This window comes from Canis lupus, chromosome 8, assembly GCF_003254725.2.
Source record: "Canis lupus dingo isolate Sandy chromosome 8, ASM325472v2, whole genome shotgun sequence".
NCBI classification, from domain to species: Eukaryota; Metazoa; Chordata; class Mammalia; order Carnivora; family Canidae; genus Canis; species Canis lupus.
In genome coordinates, this window is record NC_064250.1 from 30,630,574 (window position 1) to 30,648,175 (window position 17,602).

At 42.8% G+C, this 17,602-nt stretch overlaps 1 protein-coding gene and 1 pseudogene across 3 annotated transcripts in view; both read left to right on the forward strand.

Moving 5' to 3' along the window:
* SAMD4A (sterile alpha motif domain containing 4A) overlaps nucleotides 1-17,602 on the forward strand; it is a 216,675-nt gene that overhangs the window by 74,309 nt on the left and 124,764 nt on the right. The window lies entirely within an intron of this gene.
* LOC112657437 (60S ribosomal protein L23a-like) lies at nucleotides 12,835-14,074 on the forward strand (annotated as a pseudogene).

Here is a 17,602-nt window from a genome sequence, read left to right on the forward strand (position 1 = left end):
AAAAATATTGAATAGTAATATGCAGATATTTACACAGAAAAGAGGTTTTGTGCAAGGAAAGTCCTGCATGTATGCTGGGTGAAGGGTAATGTTGAAGCATGAAGTTTTGGTAAAAATACGTTGAAAGGGCTCATTGGTTTTGGGATTTATTCTCACAGCAGAGTTTATTTTGGGAGTTGAGTAAATTTTCCAGAGGAGATAGGTTCCAGCACTGCCCAGTAGAACGTTCTATGATGATGGAAATGTACAGCAGGGTCCCCACCAGTTACACGTGCCAGTTGAGCACTTGAAATGTGGCCAGTGCAGCTGAGGAACTGAATTTTTAGTTGTATTAAATTGTAGTGAATTGTAACGTAAAGAGCCATGTGTGACTGGTGACTGTCCTTATTAGATAGCATGAAAACAGTAGAAGGAAGTAGTTGGGAGGCAGGGATGGAAGCTGACATGTGTAGACTTGAACTTGGGTGTAAGAAGAAGCCCTTGTCAGCCCTCTGGAAGGACACTTGTATGGCAATATGAGGAAGCTAATAGACGAGGGGAGGCATAGGATTCTGTACATGAGATGACCAGGACCGATATAAGACTCTGAATAAAGAGAGTAAGAAGAAAGGGACAAAGTGAGGTGCCTGTGATAGGGGACATGGCTGAGTTTGGCACCTGACCGATTGTGGGTGGCAGTACAGTGGAGGTTGGCAGCTGCTTTAAGGTTTCCAGCCTGGTGATAGGAAAACAGTTTCTTTTTGCAGTGTCTAATTTGTGTTGGCATAGGAACGTCTAGCTTGAGATGCCTCCCTTATAGACAGAGCATGGATCTTGAGGCTATATCAGAGGAGCAGGTGTAGGTGGATAAATAGATTTAACATTTGCATAGAGATAATATGTAATCCATGCGCACAGATAATATTCAGAATTATGTGTTTTAAAAAACAGTAGGAAAGTCAGTATGAGTGGAGTTGGGAGAGCAAGACAAAGTGTGGTCAGAAATAATGTTGGAGAGGTATCCTTGTAGGTTACAGGGCTACCAGGGACCATATAATCCTTATACTTTGGACTCTATTCTAAGTATGATGGGAGGCCTTTGGAAAGTTTGAGAAGGAGAATGAGTTTTATAGGACTTTGTAAATGACCACTCTGAATGGGTATAGAGAATAGACTTTATTCTTTTTTTTTTTTTTTTGAAGATTTTATTTATTTATTTGACAGAGAGAGTCAGCACAAGCAGGGGGAGGGGCAGGCAAAGGGAGATGATGAAGCAAGCTTTCCACTGATCAGGAAGCCCAATGCAGGACTCAATCCCAGAACGCCAGGATCTTGACCTGAGCCAAGGTAGACACTTAACTGACTGAGCCACCCAGGCGCCCCAGAGAACAGACTTTAGTAAAAGAGTAGGAGTGGAAGCCAGGAGCTCAGTTAGGTTACTATACGGTATTCCAGGTAAGGGATGCCGATGGCTTAAACTAGCATAGCCATAGTGGATATGGAGACAAGTGTCTGGAAGACATATCCAGAGATATGTTTTCTTTTTTTAATAATTTCTTTATTTATTCATGAGAGACACAGAGAGAGAGGCAGAGACATAGGCAGAGGGAGAAGCAGGCTCCCTGCGAGGAGCCTGATGCAGGACTCAATCCCAGAACCCCGGGATCATGACCTGAGCCAAAGGCAGACAGACGCTCAACCACTGAGCCACCCAGGTGCTCCCCCCAGAGATATATTTTCAAAGTAGTAATCAGAATTTATTGTTGGATGAGATGTGTAATGTGTGTGTGTGTGTGTGTGTGTGTGAGAGAGAGAGAGAGAGAGAGTGAGTCTGGGACAATTCTCAGCTTTTGCCCTAAGCAGTTGAGTGATGTCATTTGTTGTGATGGAGAACTCTGAATAAGTACCAAATTTAAAACCAAAATCAGGAATTCAATTTGGGACATAGTAAGCTAGAGATGCCTATTAGACACCCTCGTGGGGCTGTCAGGGAAGCAGTTGAACATGTGATCTTGGAGTTGTCTCATGATTTGATGAGTTATGATTTATTAAGGTCTTTGGAGGAAGGAAGGAGCCAGAAGAGAAAGAAGCTGAGTGACAGTATAAGAGTGGGACAGAGATTTTAGGAAATGGGAAGTTAACAGGATCCTGTTTTAGAATGGAGGTGCTGACCCAGGGGAGGAGCATGCCATTCTGGTTATGGTGCTGTTGAAACAAAAAAGGTGTTTTTTGAAGAGCCTGGTGTAGTGCAGTGGCAATCACTGGGAGAACGCCCACACTGGGAGGCTTTGGTACTTTCTTAAAGAAGGGAGAAGGTAGGGAAAGCAAGAGTCAAAGATGGATTTAGGAGGGTTCCAACAGAGCACCTGGGTAGAAGTCAAGCTACAGCATGACTTTGTCATGGTATAAGTCAGCTGTTGCCTGCTCCTTGTGCACGAAAGCATTTTTAGGCTATTTAATCAAAATTTTATGCCTCAGGGTTGAATAACAGAGTGGGAAGTGTTGACTTAAATTGTTTTTTCAAGCAAGCATAAATGTCAGAATTTAGGAGAATTGTATGCTGAAAAAAGAGTAGTTTATTTTAGAAGAGGGAACTTTTTTCTAGTTTTTCTCATTTGCCTATAAGTATTTGTCACACATAATCATCTTGCCTGCTTTTATAAATGTAGGATTTCCATTTACATGGAAATGTGTACTTCATATTTTTTCCCATTAAAATGGCCAAGTGTTGAAATATTCGGTATTCTAGTTTATTCTGGTCTCCAGTCTATTTAGGCTTTTAACCGTTAGAATGTTTGCTATTGAAAAAAAAAAAAAAAGCAGGATTTTCTATTATAGTTACTGACTTATAATGTACCAGTAGGGCAGTGGAAGGGGTAATTGAAAACTCTTACTTAGGGAATGATTATTGCTAAGAGAAGTGTCCTATCGTTCCACTTACTACTTACCTCCTCCTTTGTAGTTCACTGCTTCTCACCTGACAAAGTTGACACAAAAGAAATGAATGCAAGTAAATTAAGTCAGTCAGATTCCCAACTTTTATCAGATCGAAGACCTGGAATAGAGGGCTTACATATTGTTTAGAGATAAATCTTTACATTGTGTACTGATTGACCAGTCCATCATGTTTCTGAACCTGTAGAAGTAATTAATAGTTGCTTGAACAGATAAAATTAGATTTCCTTCCATGAGTCTGGTTTGGAGGCAGGGATCCCCATGTTACTGGCTAGTGGTTGTTCCCTTCATGCATTTGTTGGCGCGGTCCCCTTGTCAGAGGTCTGGGGGCACTCATTGGCAATGACTCAGTCTCGTCCCCCTTTGTCTTGTTATAGTAGCTCCTGTGACTGGATTACACTTATGTCTTGTGGGTTGGCAGTAGGGAAGAGGACTTCCTTCCGACACTCGTGCTCAAGCAGCTGTTTCTCTTTCTCCAAAAACACCAGTTTCCTCAGCCCCCAGCTGGTTCCTCCTGCTAGAAGCCAAAATCTGCCAAAGTGACTCTAGACCACGTTCACCCTGTGACAGTACAAGTGACTACAGTGCTTCATCCTCCCCCCAGGCTTTTCTGAACATAAGCTTTCATCTACTTTGTCAAGAGCTGATGTTGTCGTCTTATTTCCCTTCCCCTATAAATAATCCATTTCTTTCCCCCCTGCACCGTACTTCTAGGACAGAGGCATGCCCCGTATCATATGCTTGCACTGAGCATTCTTTCAGTGTTTTTTACTTGCTTGACCTTTGAGTTTATTTCTTTCATCCCTCTCAGGATCTCCAAACCGAGGTCATGGAAGGTCAGAGTTAAAGACGAGGTTGACTTGAGTGTGTTTCTACAGAAAACCGAGTTCCACACTTGGTGGATATGTGCAGAAATTTTGCCCAGTCTGCAGTGACCCTCGCCATGCATTTGCTTCACTATTTTTGTTTCATGGTCTAGAGGCCCTGATGGTAGGAAGGAACTATAAATAAGAACAGTGCTGAGAGTGAGAGGATGAGCTCAGATGATCCTTAACTTTTTGGCCTTTCTGTTGGTTTAGAATTCCTCAAGGCCTATTATAGTGACTTATTTCACTTCACTTGGAATACCAGGGGTTTGGAGCTCCTTAAGTCACTTAACGGAGAGGACTCATGGTTAGGGTGTCTGTACACTTGCTGCCTGTTGAAATACCTTTTGTTATGATGCTCAAAGTAAAGAGAGGGTGAAGTGGGCACTAACTTAATGATATTTTATGGACACACTTAGTTGCCCTTAGGGAGTTCAGCACTACGGGAGTCGTAATGTAAAATTACTAAGTTCCCTACTTCTCTGTTGGACAAGTTCCGCTGTTACTTAACAGATCTTCATGGGAAATGAACTTGTGCTGTCTAAGGATGATTGAGTGCCTTGGCCCTAATGGTCAGTGTGTTGGAATTTAAATATATTGAAGAGTTAATTCTTTTAAAAAGCTAATTAATGGGGTGCCTGGGTGGCTCAGTCAGTTAATTGTGTGCCTTTGGCTCGGGTCATGATCCCAGGGACCTGAGATCAAGCCATGTGTCAGGCTCCCTGCTCGGTGGGGAATCTGCTTCTCCCTCTCCCTCTCGCCACCCTACCCGCTTGTGCTCTTTCTTCTTCTCTCTCTGTCTCAAATAAATAAATAAAATCTTAAAAAAAAATTCTTAGTAAATATATGCTACTCTCAAAGAGATTTTGAAAACAGTCTCTTCTGAATGCTGAAGATGATATGTGGTCATGCAGGTATCTTATTCTGAGATTTCCACAATCTAAATATTGATGCTATCTCCTTCCATAAGGAATGCTCTGGGGATACCTGGATGGCTCAGCGGTTTGGTGCCTGCCTTCGGCCCAGGGCATAATCCTGGAGACCCGGGATCAGGTCCCATGTCGGGGGCTCCCTGTGTGGAGCCTGCTTCTCTCTCTCTGCCTGTGTCTGTGTGTGTCTTTCTCTCTGTGTCTCTCATTAATAAATAAATAAAATCTTAAAAAAAAAAAAAAAGGAATGCTCTGTGTATGTGCCTGTGTGTGTACATATATATTCTAAAGTGGTAATATATTCATCATAGAGTAATCCTGCTTCATCTCTATTTGACCCCTGAAGGCATCCCAAGTGTGGAAGGGCCATGGATAGCTCCTCATAAACAGAGTCCCAGGCCGAGGCTTTTATATAGACATCCAGGGATGTCCCAGTGCCACAGCAGCCCTTGCCTGCCCACTAGAGTCATCATAGCCACCATCCAGAACATTATTCCTTATAGCTAATTCATCTTGTGCCTCTTTGCTTCCCTTCCCCCTGTGAGGGTTTAGAAGATAAATTAAACTCAAGAGCTAGAGTTCATCCATAAGGTCACACCACATCTCGTAGAAAGAAAACCAGAAATTTGCACTTCCACCCTTTATCTTAATTCCTTGCCTGTGCTCAACCCTCTTAGGATCTCTCTGCACCTCGTGTGATGGTCTGGAATTCTTGTGTCAGTCGGCCAGAGAGAACTGTGGCACTTATACCTCCATCTGCATATTTCCTGGCCATATAGTAGAAATCATAAAAGAACTAAGTGGTCAGATCTCGAACCTTTCCATTTCTTTGCTTTATAAATGAATAACAGTGATCTAAAAGTGAAAGAATGTAGCTAACCAGTGTCATTGGGGATCTTCTAAAGTAGTACGGAAACTCTGCATTCTTCAGACCAACTTGTGGCACGCCAGTACATTCCTCTCCGATGAGGTGGAGGAGTAGTGGTGGCGGGGCTGGGATTTGTAGTGCTGGGGCGGGGAGCTGCTGTTTAAAAATACATTTAATTATATTCCTTCTCTGCAGTAATATTGATACCATTTTTAGCGCATTACAAATACTGTGATTTTCATTTAAATCACGTCCATTATCTTATTGACCTAGTTTTTATTTTGTAATCAAAATGTTCTATTTCTGGATGCCTTAGCCCAGAATCTTTTTTTTTTTTTTTTATTTAAAGGTTATGGACCTTTTGTGGAGTTTATGTTTTTTTTTTTTTTTTTTTTTTTTTTTTTTTTCCTTTCTGTCGTAGCTGCGTACAGATGGGCTGCCTCTGTGTTTGCTGTATTACGGAAAATGGTGCTATATTGCTCTCTGGAAGAGTGAGGCTTTTCTCTATTTAATTTGGCAGGATGCCATGGGACCTCACATCTGGTGACGTTTTTGGTGAGTGGATGGTGAAAGAGCCAGGAAATTCTATTTCTATTCAAAATGAGAGGCAGAGGTCTGGTTCTTCCTTCCCCTTCTTTCTCTGCTCTTCTTCACTATTTCTGTTTTTAGCTCTCTCTGCTCATAGGATCACACTTATTTTAGGTCCTGCCTTTTCTCTGATTCTTCCCCTCCTCTTTTCTTCCTGCTCTTTTTCTTACCTTCTCTTTCTTGCTCTCAGCAATGTAGGCCCACTTTGTTTCTCTTCTCTGGCTGGAAGCTCACTCTGGAGAGACCCCCTGCCCCGGAGGTGCCCCTGGAAATGCTCCACGTTTCCTTTCCATATTATTTCTCCGTGTCTTTCTTGATACATGAAGGTACCTTGCTCTCTCCTCCAGACAGTGAGTAGAACCAGAGAAATGTTAGGAGTGAGAGTGACCAGACATCTTCTTTTTGTGACTGAGGAAGGAGAAGGCCAGAGAATGATTTCTCCTAAGGTTCAAGGGCAATTTAATGGCAGAGCCAAGTCAAAGACCTCGTCTCCTGTTTGAGGGTTCTCTCTTATCCCCTTTAGCCAGAAAGCCATATAGATGTGGTGCGTGGTTCCTTTTAGCACTCATTTCTCTCCATCACCATCAGCCTTCTCAAGTATCTTCCTGTGTAAATGTATTTTGGGGGAACTGAGTTTTTAATGTGTCACTTTCTCATGAAAAGAAGACTCAAAAGGTGGAGTGCAGCAACAGGAGTCCCTCCCTGAGTTGTTAGGGATTTTCTCAGGAATGGTATTTTGCTCCAGGTCATTTCTGTTGATGGATTCATTCCTAAGAACCGGTAGATGACTATGACATATAATATTCGAGCTTGAACTCTTTCCTGCCTGCCTGGAGTCTCTCTGTTAATCAGGAAACCACATTTAAAGCTGTGTCCTGAACTCTGCCCAGCATGTCAGCTTGGCCAGGAAGGATAGGGAATTCCTACTGGTAGCAGCCATTGAGGACTAAGGGAGTAACTAGAGGTCAGATAGGAGCTTAGCAAGGAAGACATTGGCAACATAGGGTACTTTTCAGCCACTGGTATTGTCTCTTTGTTTCTGAAATCCCCCTGTGGTTGAGGTTGGACAAAGTCTAGGCTCTCAGCCCCCTGGGCCGGTGACCCCACGTTTTGGAATTTTGTGATCTAACAATTTTTTTTTTTTCAATTGAAGAGGCTTAACATAGGGTTGTTAGCGTTTATCTTGAGAAGTCAGGATGTTAGAAACAGCAAGAGCAAAATTGTCATATAATGTTACAATCTTTTCAAAAAAGAAAAGTTATTCTAACACATAGGAAGAATATAATCTCAGAATAAAGGACAGCCCTCTGTAGCTTCTGGAAAAACCCCTATTGTCCAGATTGGTCCTACTTAGCCACAGGCCAGCATAAATTTTGTCCCAGAAGCAGCGATGGTCTGTGATACATGGGAACCACAGCCTTCACTCTGGGGTTGGTAAGCCCCGGCCCCTCTCTCCAGGGAGAATACAGAAGAATGCACGAAGAACACAGCACAGAGAGCAGCCCATCAGTGTCTGGCACATACATAGTTTGTGCTCAGTAAATGATGTTTGTTTTTATTCTTTCTTAGAGAAGCAAATTACACTAGATGACTATTTCAGTTTGGACTTCGAGGGACACTGCTCTTTTGGCTTGTTTTCGTTGTAGACTAGGCTCTGATCTTCAGCTTTATAGATCTTTCACGTGATTTCATCAGTTACCTTGTGGATGGTCAGGACAGACTTGTATTTTCTGAGTTCACAGGAGGCTAATCCATACGTAAAAATGTAGTTCATTGTTTTGCAAATAGAAGATACGCTTTTTCAGGGACTACACCAATAGATTGGTCTGCCTGAATCCCATGTCCTCCCCACAGTAGGGGAGGGGGAGGGCGGATGCTGTGGTGACCATCATGGTGTTCACTTTCCTTGGAAAATGTAGAATCAAAGCAATGGGAATTGATTCACTGAGTGTATTCCAGCAAGCGTATGACATAACCCATTTTATTTCACTGGCTCTGTTTTCTCTCTTTCCTTTGGATGTTCCTCTTCATTGAAAGACAGTAAAGTATAATGGTTAAAAGCAGAGGCTCTGGGGACACCTGGGTGGCTCAGCGGTTGAGTGTCTGCCTTCAGCTCAGGGCGTGATCCTGCAGTTCCGGAATCGAGTCCCACATCAGGCTCCTTGCAGGGAGCCTGCTTCTCCCTCTGCCTGTCTCTGCCTCTATCTCCGTGTTTCTCATGAATAAATAAATAAAATCTTAAAAAAAAAAAAAAAAACAGTAAACAAGACTAATTAAAAAAAAAAAACAAAAGGAGCAGAGACTCTGGAGTCAATGGCCAGGTGTGAGTCCAGGCATTGTCTACTAGGTGTGTGACATTAGGCAATTTATTTGACCTATTTGTGCCTTTTCTTTTTAAGATTTATTTATTTGTTTGAGAGAGTACATGCAAGTGCATGTGAACAGAGAGGAGCAAATGGAGAGGGAGAGAAAAAATCCTCAAGCAAACTCCCCGCTGAGCATGGGCCCTGACATGGGCTCAATCCCAGGACCCCAAGATTATGACTTGAGCTGAAATCAAGAGCCGGCCACCCAATTGATTGAGCCACCCAGGTGCCCCTGACCTCTTTGTACTTTAATGTTATCTTCTGTAAAATGAGGATAATTATTATAGAATTTGCCACATAGGTTTGTTTTGATAAGGAAAGGAGTTGAGATATGTAAAGTGCTTAGAGTGCTTGGCATATAATATAAATGATCAACAAATATTTATCATTTATATTATTGAGGGTGCTAGTTTTGTGGTGGACATGGAAAAATGAATAAAAATCATATGGGCAGGATTATAGATTCTTAAGGGTTAGATTCTTATCTGTAACTTCCCTTCGTATAGAATTCAGCTCTCCAATAATCTTTGGTTTCTGTTTTTACCCTTCATTGTTTCAGTAGATTTTCATATCACAGCACTCTCTCAAGACTGTTTTTCATTGATCGCATTTTGGGTTGGCTATTTTGTGTTGAGTTGGAAATTGTCAAAGGCTTTTCTTCCCAGGATGCTTGTTTGGAGAAGCTTCTGTTCTTGGTTGTGGTGGATCCTTTCCAGTGGGTCTTCCCTAGGTCACCCCTTCCTGGCTTTTCCTTCTGGAGAAGCAACCCCCCAACTCATGATGAATCAAGCACGAACTTCTCTGCTAAGAGACTAGGAGATGCTGAGCTACTTGCACAGATCTCCTCTAAAATAAGTAGCAAGGATTATAGTGAAGCTGATTCTGGGGGTAGCTTTTTATGTGCCTTCTCCCATTTTGCCAAGCCTACCGGTCAAGGGTTAGGGTTTTTTAATGTGAATTTTTTTTTTTTTTTTTTTTTTTTGCCATTTCTCCATTCCCTGAAGAAACTTAACATCTGTTTTCCAGTGGAAGTCAATGACAGATTGATGAGTATTTAGGGTGCCTTTTATAGGAATGCCCACATAGTATGTGCCACATACTCTATATACACAACTAATACCTGTAGTACGACCAGTTTTCAGGTTCCTCACTAAACTTACAGTGACACATATGGGCCATTAAAATATTTTTCTATAAAATAGTGCAGGTACATTGGCCTCTGAAACAGATTAGTCCACCCACCACCTATCTGTAGTATAATGAGAAACTGAAACTGATAATTAGCTACAATTTTGCTTCGGTAAGTCACCCTCTCATGATGTTTTTGTAGAAAGACTTTTCCTCGCTGCGTCTTGTACTCCTGTCCGTGTAAATACAGCTTTCCTCCTTGACTCCTCTCTCACTTTCCAAAGCAGCTAGAATGAACTGTGTGATTGGGTTGCTGGTCTTGCTCGTTCACTGCCAGTCAAGGGTTCAGGGAGATGCCAGGTTTGGGGATGGGAAGGGGAGAGAGGTCAGCTGGAAGCACTATTTCTAGCTTTGGAGTCAAGGTTTTTTTGCTGAGAGTGTTGCAACCTTGCCGTCAAAGTTGTGCTGGGTCCTCTGCTAGGGCATAGGCACTGTCTGGCCACTTTGGGGGTCCAGTTGCACCAGGAGGACAGTCAGTCTTGCAAAGTAAGTGACAATTTCAGGAAACTTTGTATGAGGATTGTTGAAATCAGCCAGTGCAGAGCCAGGCTCCTTTCTGCCTATCTCTTGGAGGTAAGAATGTCCTCTTTGGGTTCTACTTTGTAATTCTGTAGATCTGGATGGTCTAAAGATTGCACAGTAGGGAGATCCCACTCATCCCAGCAGAGTGGAGATTCCTTTGACAGCCAGTTCAACTTTAGGTTCCAGGACCTTGAGGTTAAGAATATTCTTCAACTGAATCACATGAAGTAGATATAAGAGGAGCTTAAAGGGAAGGTGTAATTATTTAGCTCTCCAATGAATTATAAATGTTAGCCTGGGGCCACAGAGCTCCCAGACCTCCCCATGGAAGCTCAGTGATACCCTCACGTTACAGATCTGGGCTGTAATCTCCTGCAAGGCCTCCACCAGCCTGTGTTTCAGCCTCCTTCTCAAGGCAAATGACTGCCAAATTCCATCTAGGTAGCTTCCATTCTGACATTCCCAAAAGTTTGTTTGACATCCTACTCTGGGTGGGTAGCCGTCTGGCTCTCCTATAGTCAACGCCCCACCAAAAGTCTCTTCCTCATCTAGCCATTTGTGATGACCTATCCAGGCCATTTGTGATATTTCCATAGTGGTATCCAGTTGACCTCCAAGTGAGGTTGATTCCCTTAACATTCCCCCTAAGCCACACTACCCTTTTTTCATTGTAATGTCCTTACTTTTCACTCTTGGTTTCCACTCTCACATCTTCTAAGATTACACTCATTAGAAGAGTAGTCAGATTGAGGAATTAGGTACACCCCCTGGCTGGCTACGTTTTACACTCTGTGCAGGAGGCAGAGAACGAACAAAGTTGGGGCCAGACCGGCTTAGAAGAGGATGACACTGGGCAAGTCACTTGGCTTCTTTGAGGCCCCATTTATGCACCTGTTAATTATGGCTGTCTTGTTCACAGGCTGCTTGTGAGGGCCTGATGTTATAAGTGAGGAATCAGGCAAGGAAATAAATGAAACTGGGGAACTAAGCATCCAATTTATCTCTGGCTCTTTGTATTATAAAGGGGATATTTAGGATTGCAATTCCACATTGCTATAGCTGTTTTGGGGTCCCTTACATGACCAGGAACGTGGAGGATACTAACATTTGTTTAGCACACTAGAGTCACCCAGCTACTTTGGGCTGTGCTGGGCTGCTTGAGGTTGAGGGATCAGTGTCTCAATGGGCCTGTGAGGCATTTGAGATGCATCATGGTCAGGAACTCAGTCTCACAGTTCCTGAGAAATCTGCCATCCTCCCTGGTGGTATCCATTCTTATCAGGACTATTAACAAAATTTTTTGTGCGGAGGAGTTTTTGGTGGTGGCATTTGGTTCTTTTATGGCCCTTCCTTTATCTGGACCACGAATAATCAACTGACGAATCTCTCTCCCTGTTCTCATTTTTCAGCAGATATTTCCTGGGGATGTTCTACTTGGTGCTTTAGGGAAAGATGGGTGGATGGAAGCTAGTGGTCATGAGATAGAATATAGTACCTGAAAACAAACAGACAGACAGACATAGTCACAGAGCCCAACTGTCAGAGTGCTGGCTGACTTTGGACTCTGAAAATTTCCTTTGGAAACTACCTGTGCTGCGTCACTATCTGGGACTATGCTTGAGACAACCTCAGCACCTTGTATGACACTTGGATGCTTAGTTCCCCAGTTTCATTTATTTCCTTGCCTGATTCCTCACTTATAACATCAGGCCCTCACAAGCAGCCTGTGAACAAGACAGCCATAATTAACAGGTGCATAAATGGGGCCTCAAAGAAGCCAAGTGACTTGCCCAGTGTCATCCTCTTCTAAGCCGGTCTGGCCCCAACTTTGTTCATTCTCTGCCTCCTGCACAGAGTGTAAAACGTAACCAGCCAGGGGGTGTACCTAATTCCTCAATCTGACTACTCTTCTAATGAGTGTAATCTTAGAAGATGTGAGAGTGGAAACCAAGAGTGAAAAGTAAGGACATTACAATGAAAAAAGGGTAGTGTGGCTTAGGGGGAATGCTAAGGGAATCAACCCCACTTGGCGGTCAACTGGATACCACTATGGAAATATCACAAATGGCCTGGATAGGTCATCACAAATGGCTAGATGAGGAAGAGACTTTTGGTGGGGCGTTGACTATAGGAGAGCCAGACAGCTACCCACCCAGAGTAGGATGTCAAACAAGCTTTTGGGAATGTCAGAATATGTTGTTACACATTGGGACAGTTTAGGTGGCCGAGTGTCATCACTGGGGGTGTGGTTGGGGCTGGGAAGAGGAAGTAGAGAAGTGAGCCAGGCCTACTATAGAGTTCTTTGTTAGTCTCTCTCCCCTGGTCTCAGGGTCTTGGCCAGTCTAATTTGCCAGGATTCAATGATACCTAAACTCTTTTTTGGATGGTGCCATATTGTTTTCAAATCACCTTACCTCCTTTTATCCTTGTAGGAACATTGGATGTAGATATTATTTTTATTTTCTTCGTAATTAATGGAGGGAACTAAGAGGCCTCTGAGAAACTGGATAACTTGTTCTGGAAAGTGATAGACTGCGGACATATGCCCAGGCACTCGTCACACTGGCATCTACTTCTCTCTTAGGACATTTGCCCCAGCACAAATTTTGCCACAAGTGTCTTCTATTTGCAAAGAACAGGAGAAAATTCCTTCTACTGCTGAGGAGTGTTCCTAGAGAGTTTGTGGGAGCAGGAGCCCAGGGGGGCTGTAATTCTCCAGGACAGCAGCAGCACTGCCCAGGAGGACAGCAGCTCAGCAAAGTGAGGGGACATCTTGATCTGCCAATGATGGAGAGAATATGCCATTCACTGCAATTCATTGTCCAGTTTGGCTAACTTAGACACTCAGTGTGCTCTGGATGGAATGAATGACTGGATAAAACATAAATTTAACAGGATTTTTTTTAAAAAAAGGATTTTATTTATTTATTTGAGAAAGAGAGAGAAAGGCAGAGGACAAGGTAGAAGCAGGCTCCCACTAAGCAGGGAGCCCGATGCAGGGCTCAATCCCAGGACCCCAGGATCATGACCTTAGCCAAAGGCTAAGGCTTACCTGACTGAGCCACCCGGGCACCCCAACTTAAGAGTTTTTTTTTTTTCAAAAAAATTTTTTTTTTTAAGTTAGAATCTCATGATGTCTTTTAACAGCATACCTTTTGAACCACATTTATACAGTGAACCATTTTATAAGGTGAGATACATGCATCATTTTTCACCAGTGACTTTGAATGGCTCATATCAAACTTGAAATCCAAGCATACATGTCCAGTCCTTTTAGCTACAGAATTGTTTGCCTATTAAAATATGCATTTCTGCCCTTTCACGAAGATGGCACCGAAGGTGAAGAAGGAAGCCCCTGCCCCTCCCAAAGCCGAAGCCAAAGCAAAGGCTTTGAAAGCTAAGAAAGCGGTGCTGAAAGGCGTGCACAGTCACAAAAAAAAGAAGATCCATACGTCACCTACATTCTGGCAACCCAAGACCCTGCATCTCTGAAGGCAGCCCAAATATCCTCGAAAGAGTACCCTCAGGAGAAACAAGCTTGATCACTACGCCATCATCAAATTCCCCCTGACTACTGAGTCAGCCATGAAGAAAATAGAAGACAACAACACACTGGTGTTCATTGTGGATGTCAAGGCCAATAAGCACAAGATCAAACAGGCTGTGAAGAAGCTCTATGACACTGATGTGGCCAAGATCACTACCTTGATCAGGCCTGATGGAGAGAAGAAAGCATATGTTCAACTGGCTCCTGAATATGATGCTTTGGATGTTGCTGACAAAATTGGGATCATCTAAACTGATGATCCCAGGCTATAAATCTAAATATAAAATTTTTCACCATAAAATAAATAAATAAAATATGCATTTCTATGGGCAGACATTGAAAGCCCAAGTAAAGCCAACTAATAACACACTATTTATAATCTCTTCTTTGTCCTCTGAAGGGTCTTTTCCCTCTTGGACTTGATCAGCAAGCCCTTATCTCCTGAATGGTGGGAACATGAAAAAGCAAGAGGCACAACCAACTCTGAGTCAAACACCAGGATTCTAGACCCCAGGCTAATCACTTTTTTTTTTTTTTCTGAGCCTCAGTTTCTTCATCTGTCAAGCTTGTAATCATACCACACAAGGGTAGCATTTAGAAGTGCTTTATAGATAGTGAAGTGTAATTCTCTTCTGGTCTGTATGCATTTTTATACCCAGGACAAGGACCTACATTTACTTCTCTTATGAGACTAAACTAATATAGAATAAAAATTTTTCATAACTATACTTCAGATACATAAAATAGAGTCTAGAGATTTCTTTGTTGTCATTTTATTCCTGATGAGTTCAAAGCCTTGCCCCTGGTGTATCTATTCATATTTTAAGTCTGTAATTGGCTAGTCAGTGGTTAGGACAAAGCGCTGATTAGTAGATAAAAGCGGACCACTGACGTAGAACCTTGGGGAATCTAGCCCAGAGTTTCCTATTCTGTGAAGATAGCTTCTACTCAAATCAAGGCCAGCATTTGGATTATCTATTCACTAACCTCAATCCTTAGTGAATCTATTAGTGTAGGTCATAGATTCATTCCTGGTGCATGCAAATTAGCATCATACTATTCCACGGCCACAGGTCGTTCCCAAAGATTCTACCAACTGTTTTCACATGTCTGCTATTGGTTGGGGAAAAGTTGGTGGGAGAGTGTATGGTGCATGCAAAGCTGTCCCCACTAATGGAAAAATTATATTTAGATGGTGTGAGGCATCTTTGTTCTGTCTGAGGACAGACCTTACATTGGCAACTGGGTGCCCAATGCTATTCATCTTCTCAGAGAGCAGAATTACTGGGAGTGCAGGCTAGCTAACAAGAGTAAATGATTGAATGCAGTGCTTTTTTCACTATCTGGGAAAAGTAGTAGGCATTGAGATCAGCAGCTGCCATTCTTACAAAGACAAGCCAAGAGCAAGGGATTGGGTGTTTGAGAAGGTCGTCAGGTAGAAGTGGCTCTCAGGCACAGCAACACTCAGGGGCTTTTGCCACAGCCACATGTGGTGGTTCTTGCCCTGAGGTTCTTTCAACATGCCAGGGACCAGTGCTTTCATCACCAAGATGTAGATACAAAAACCAAGCATAGTGAAGTTAGGTGATTTCTCCAGCTCAAAAAGAGCATGGAAATTGAAATAACACCTGTAGATACTTTGCTCCATTTAGTTAGAGACTTGACAGGGGTAAAGATGGAGGAGTGGAGATCCATTGTAGCTGAGATAGAAGCTTAGCTCTTTCTCGTGCTTCTCACAAAAGGGTGCATGGTTATTGAACGTGTGGATGGAGACCCCTACAAGATGGGACACTTATTGATGGCCTACGTCATCACCAGGCAAGGTCCTCAAAGTCACTCTTCAGCTACCTCCACGCTGACGTGTGGAGCTGCTGACGGCCTTGTTGGTCTCCACACTCCACGCGACCCCTGAGAGGTCTTGACACCAAAGGGGATGCCCTGGGAAGGGCTGCCAGAATTTCCTGTACTGCTGGGGCAGTAATCCAAAGGTCAAAGACTCTGCAAATGGACCGCCTTTGTTGCTCAGTGGAGGGCCCAGGCCACAGGGGTCCGAGTTAATTGATCACACTGAGGAAACTACTCCATTGAAGTTGGATGTAGCAGGATGAAGAAGTGGATGAACTGATAAAGAATGGGTTTAACTGAAGAACTCAGCTGCCCTTGAATCCTTTGTGGAAGTAGAACGTAAATAATCAATCATAAATAAATAAAATGCAGGAGCTAAAGAAAGGCCCTTTAAATACACCATCCCTCACAGCTGCAAGTGTTGCAAAGTAGCAACGAAGCAGAATTGGCCAGTATGGATGATTATGGGCTGGCACTCCTTGACACTGAGACTGGATCCAGCTTCAGATCCTTTTCATCCACAATATGTTTATCCAAACCCTGTATAGCAGCAATGATGAGTAAAATGATGGCCTGTAGTCCAAAGTAGTGAACCAAGACAACTAAGACGATTTCTCAATCCAGCTGGAATTTTAGGGATTAAAGATTTCAGTCAAACTATTTTAAGATACAGTGTGAACCTCCACACCTCATGAAGCACCATCAGATAAGTGTTCACACACACACAAACACACACGCCGTAGACATGTCTATATACTCTTATAGACATCTGCACATATATATATATATATAACTGAAAGGCAGAATAGATGTAATTAAAAGGCAGAATATATATAATATAAAAATATACTTTATATATAATGTAAATGTAAAATAATATAAATTTATTATGTGATAAAGATTTTATATAATGTTATATATGGATCTAAATATAAAATATAGCTTTATATATGGTTTTTTAATATTTAATTTATTTATTCATGAGAGACACAGGGAGGGAGAGAGAGAGAGAGAGGGGGAGAGAGAGAGAGAGAGGCAGAGACACGGGCAGAGGGAGAAGCAGGTTCCATGCAGGAAGCCTGACATGGGACTCGATCCTGGGTCTCCAGGATCATGCCCTGGGCTGAAGGCAGCTTTAAACCGCTGAGCCACCCGGGCTGCCCAATATGTACATATGTATCTTTTAAATATTTTATTTATTTATTCATGACAGACACAGAGAGAGAGAGGGCGGGGGGGACACAGAGAGGGAGAAGCAGGCTCCGTGCAGGAAGCCCGACGTGGGACCTGATCCCAGGTCTCCAGGATCAGGCCCTGGGTCGAAGGTGGCGCTGAACTGCTGGGCCACTGCTGCCCCTATATATGTTTTTTTTTTTTTTAAAGAGAGGTTTTTATCTTAAGATTTTATTTATTTATTTGCCAGAGTATAAGCCAGGGGAGTAGCAGGCAGAGGGAGAGGGAGAGGGAGAAGCAGGCTCCCAATGAGCAGAGAGCCCGATGTGGGGCTCCATCGCAGGACCCGAGAATCATGACCTGAGCTGAAGGCAGGTTCTTAACCAACTGAGCCACCCAGGCACCCCTATAATATATGTTTTAAAGTAATATACAAAAAAAAGTATATATACTTTTATATCATTTACTTATATACATACTTTTTTTTTTTTTAAAGATTTTATTTATTTATTCATGACCGGCACAGAGAGAGAGTCAGAGACACGGGCAGAGGGAGAAGCAGGCTCCATGCAGGGAGCCTGATGTGGGACTCGACTCCGGGTCTCCAGGATCACACCCTGGGCTGAAGGCGGTGCCAAACCGCTGGGCCACCGGGCTGCCCTACTTCTACATACTTATGTAGTATATATTTATATAACATATATTCTACCTCTTAGTTTTTCTCTGGCCCAAAGCATGACTGCTTTTTATTTTTGTTCTGTTTACAGCAGTGTTAT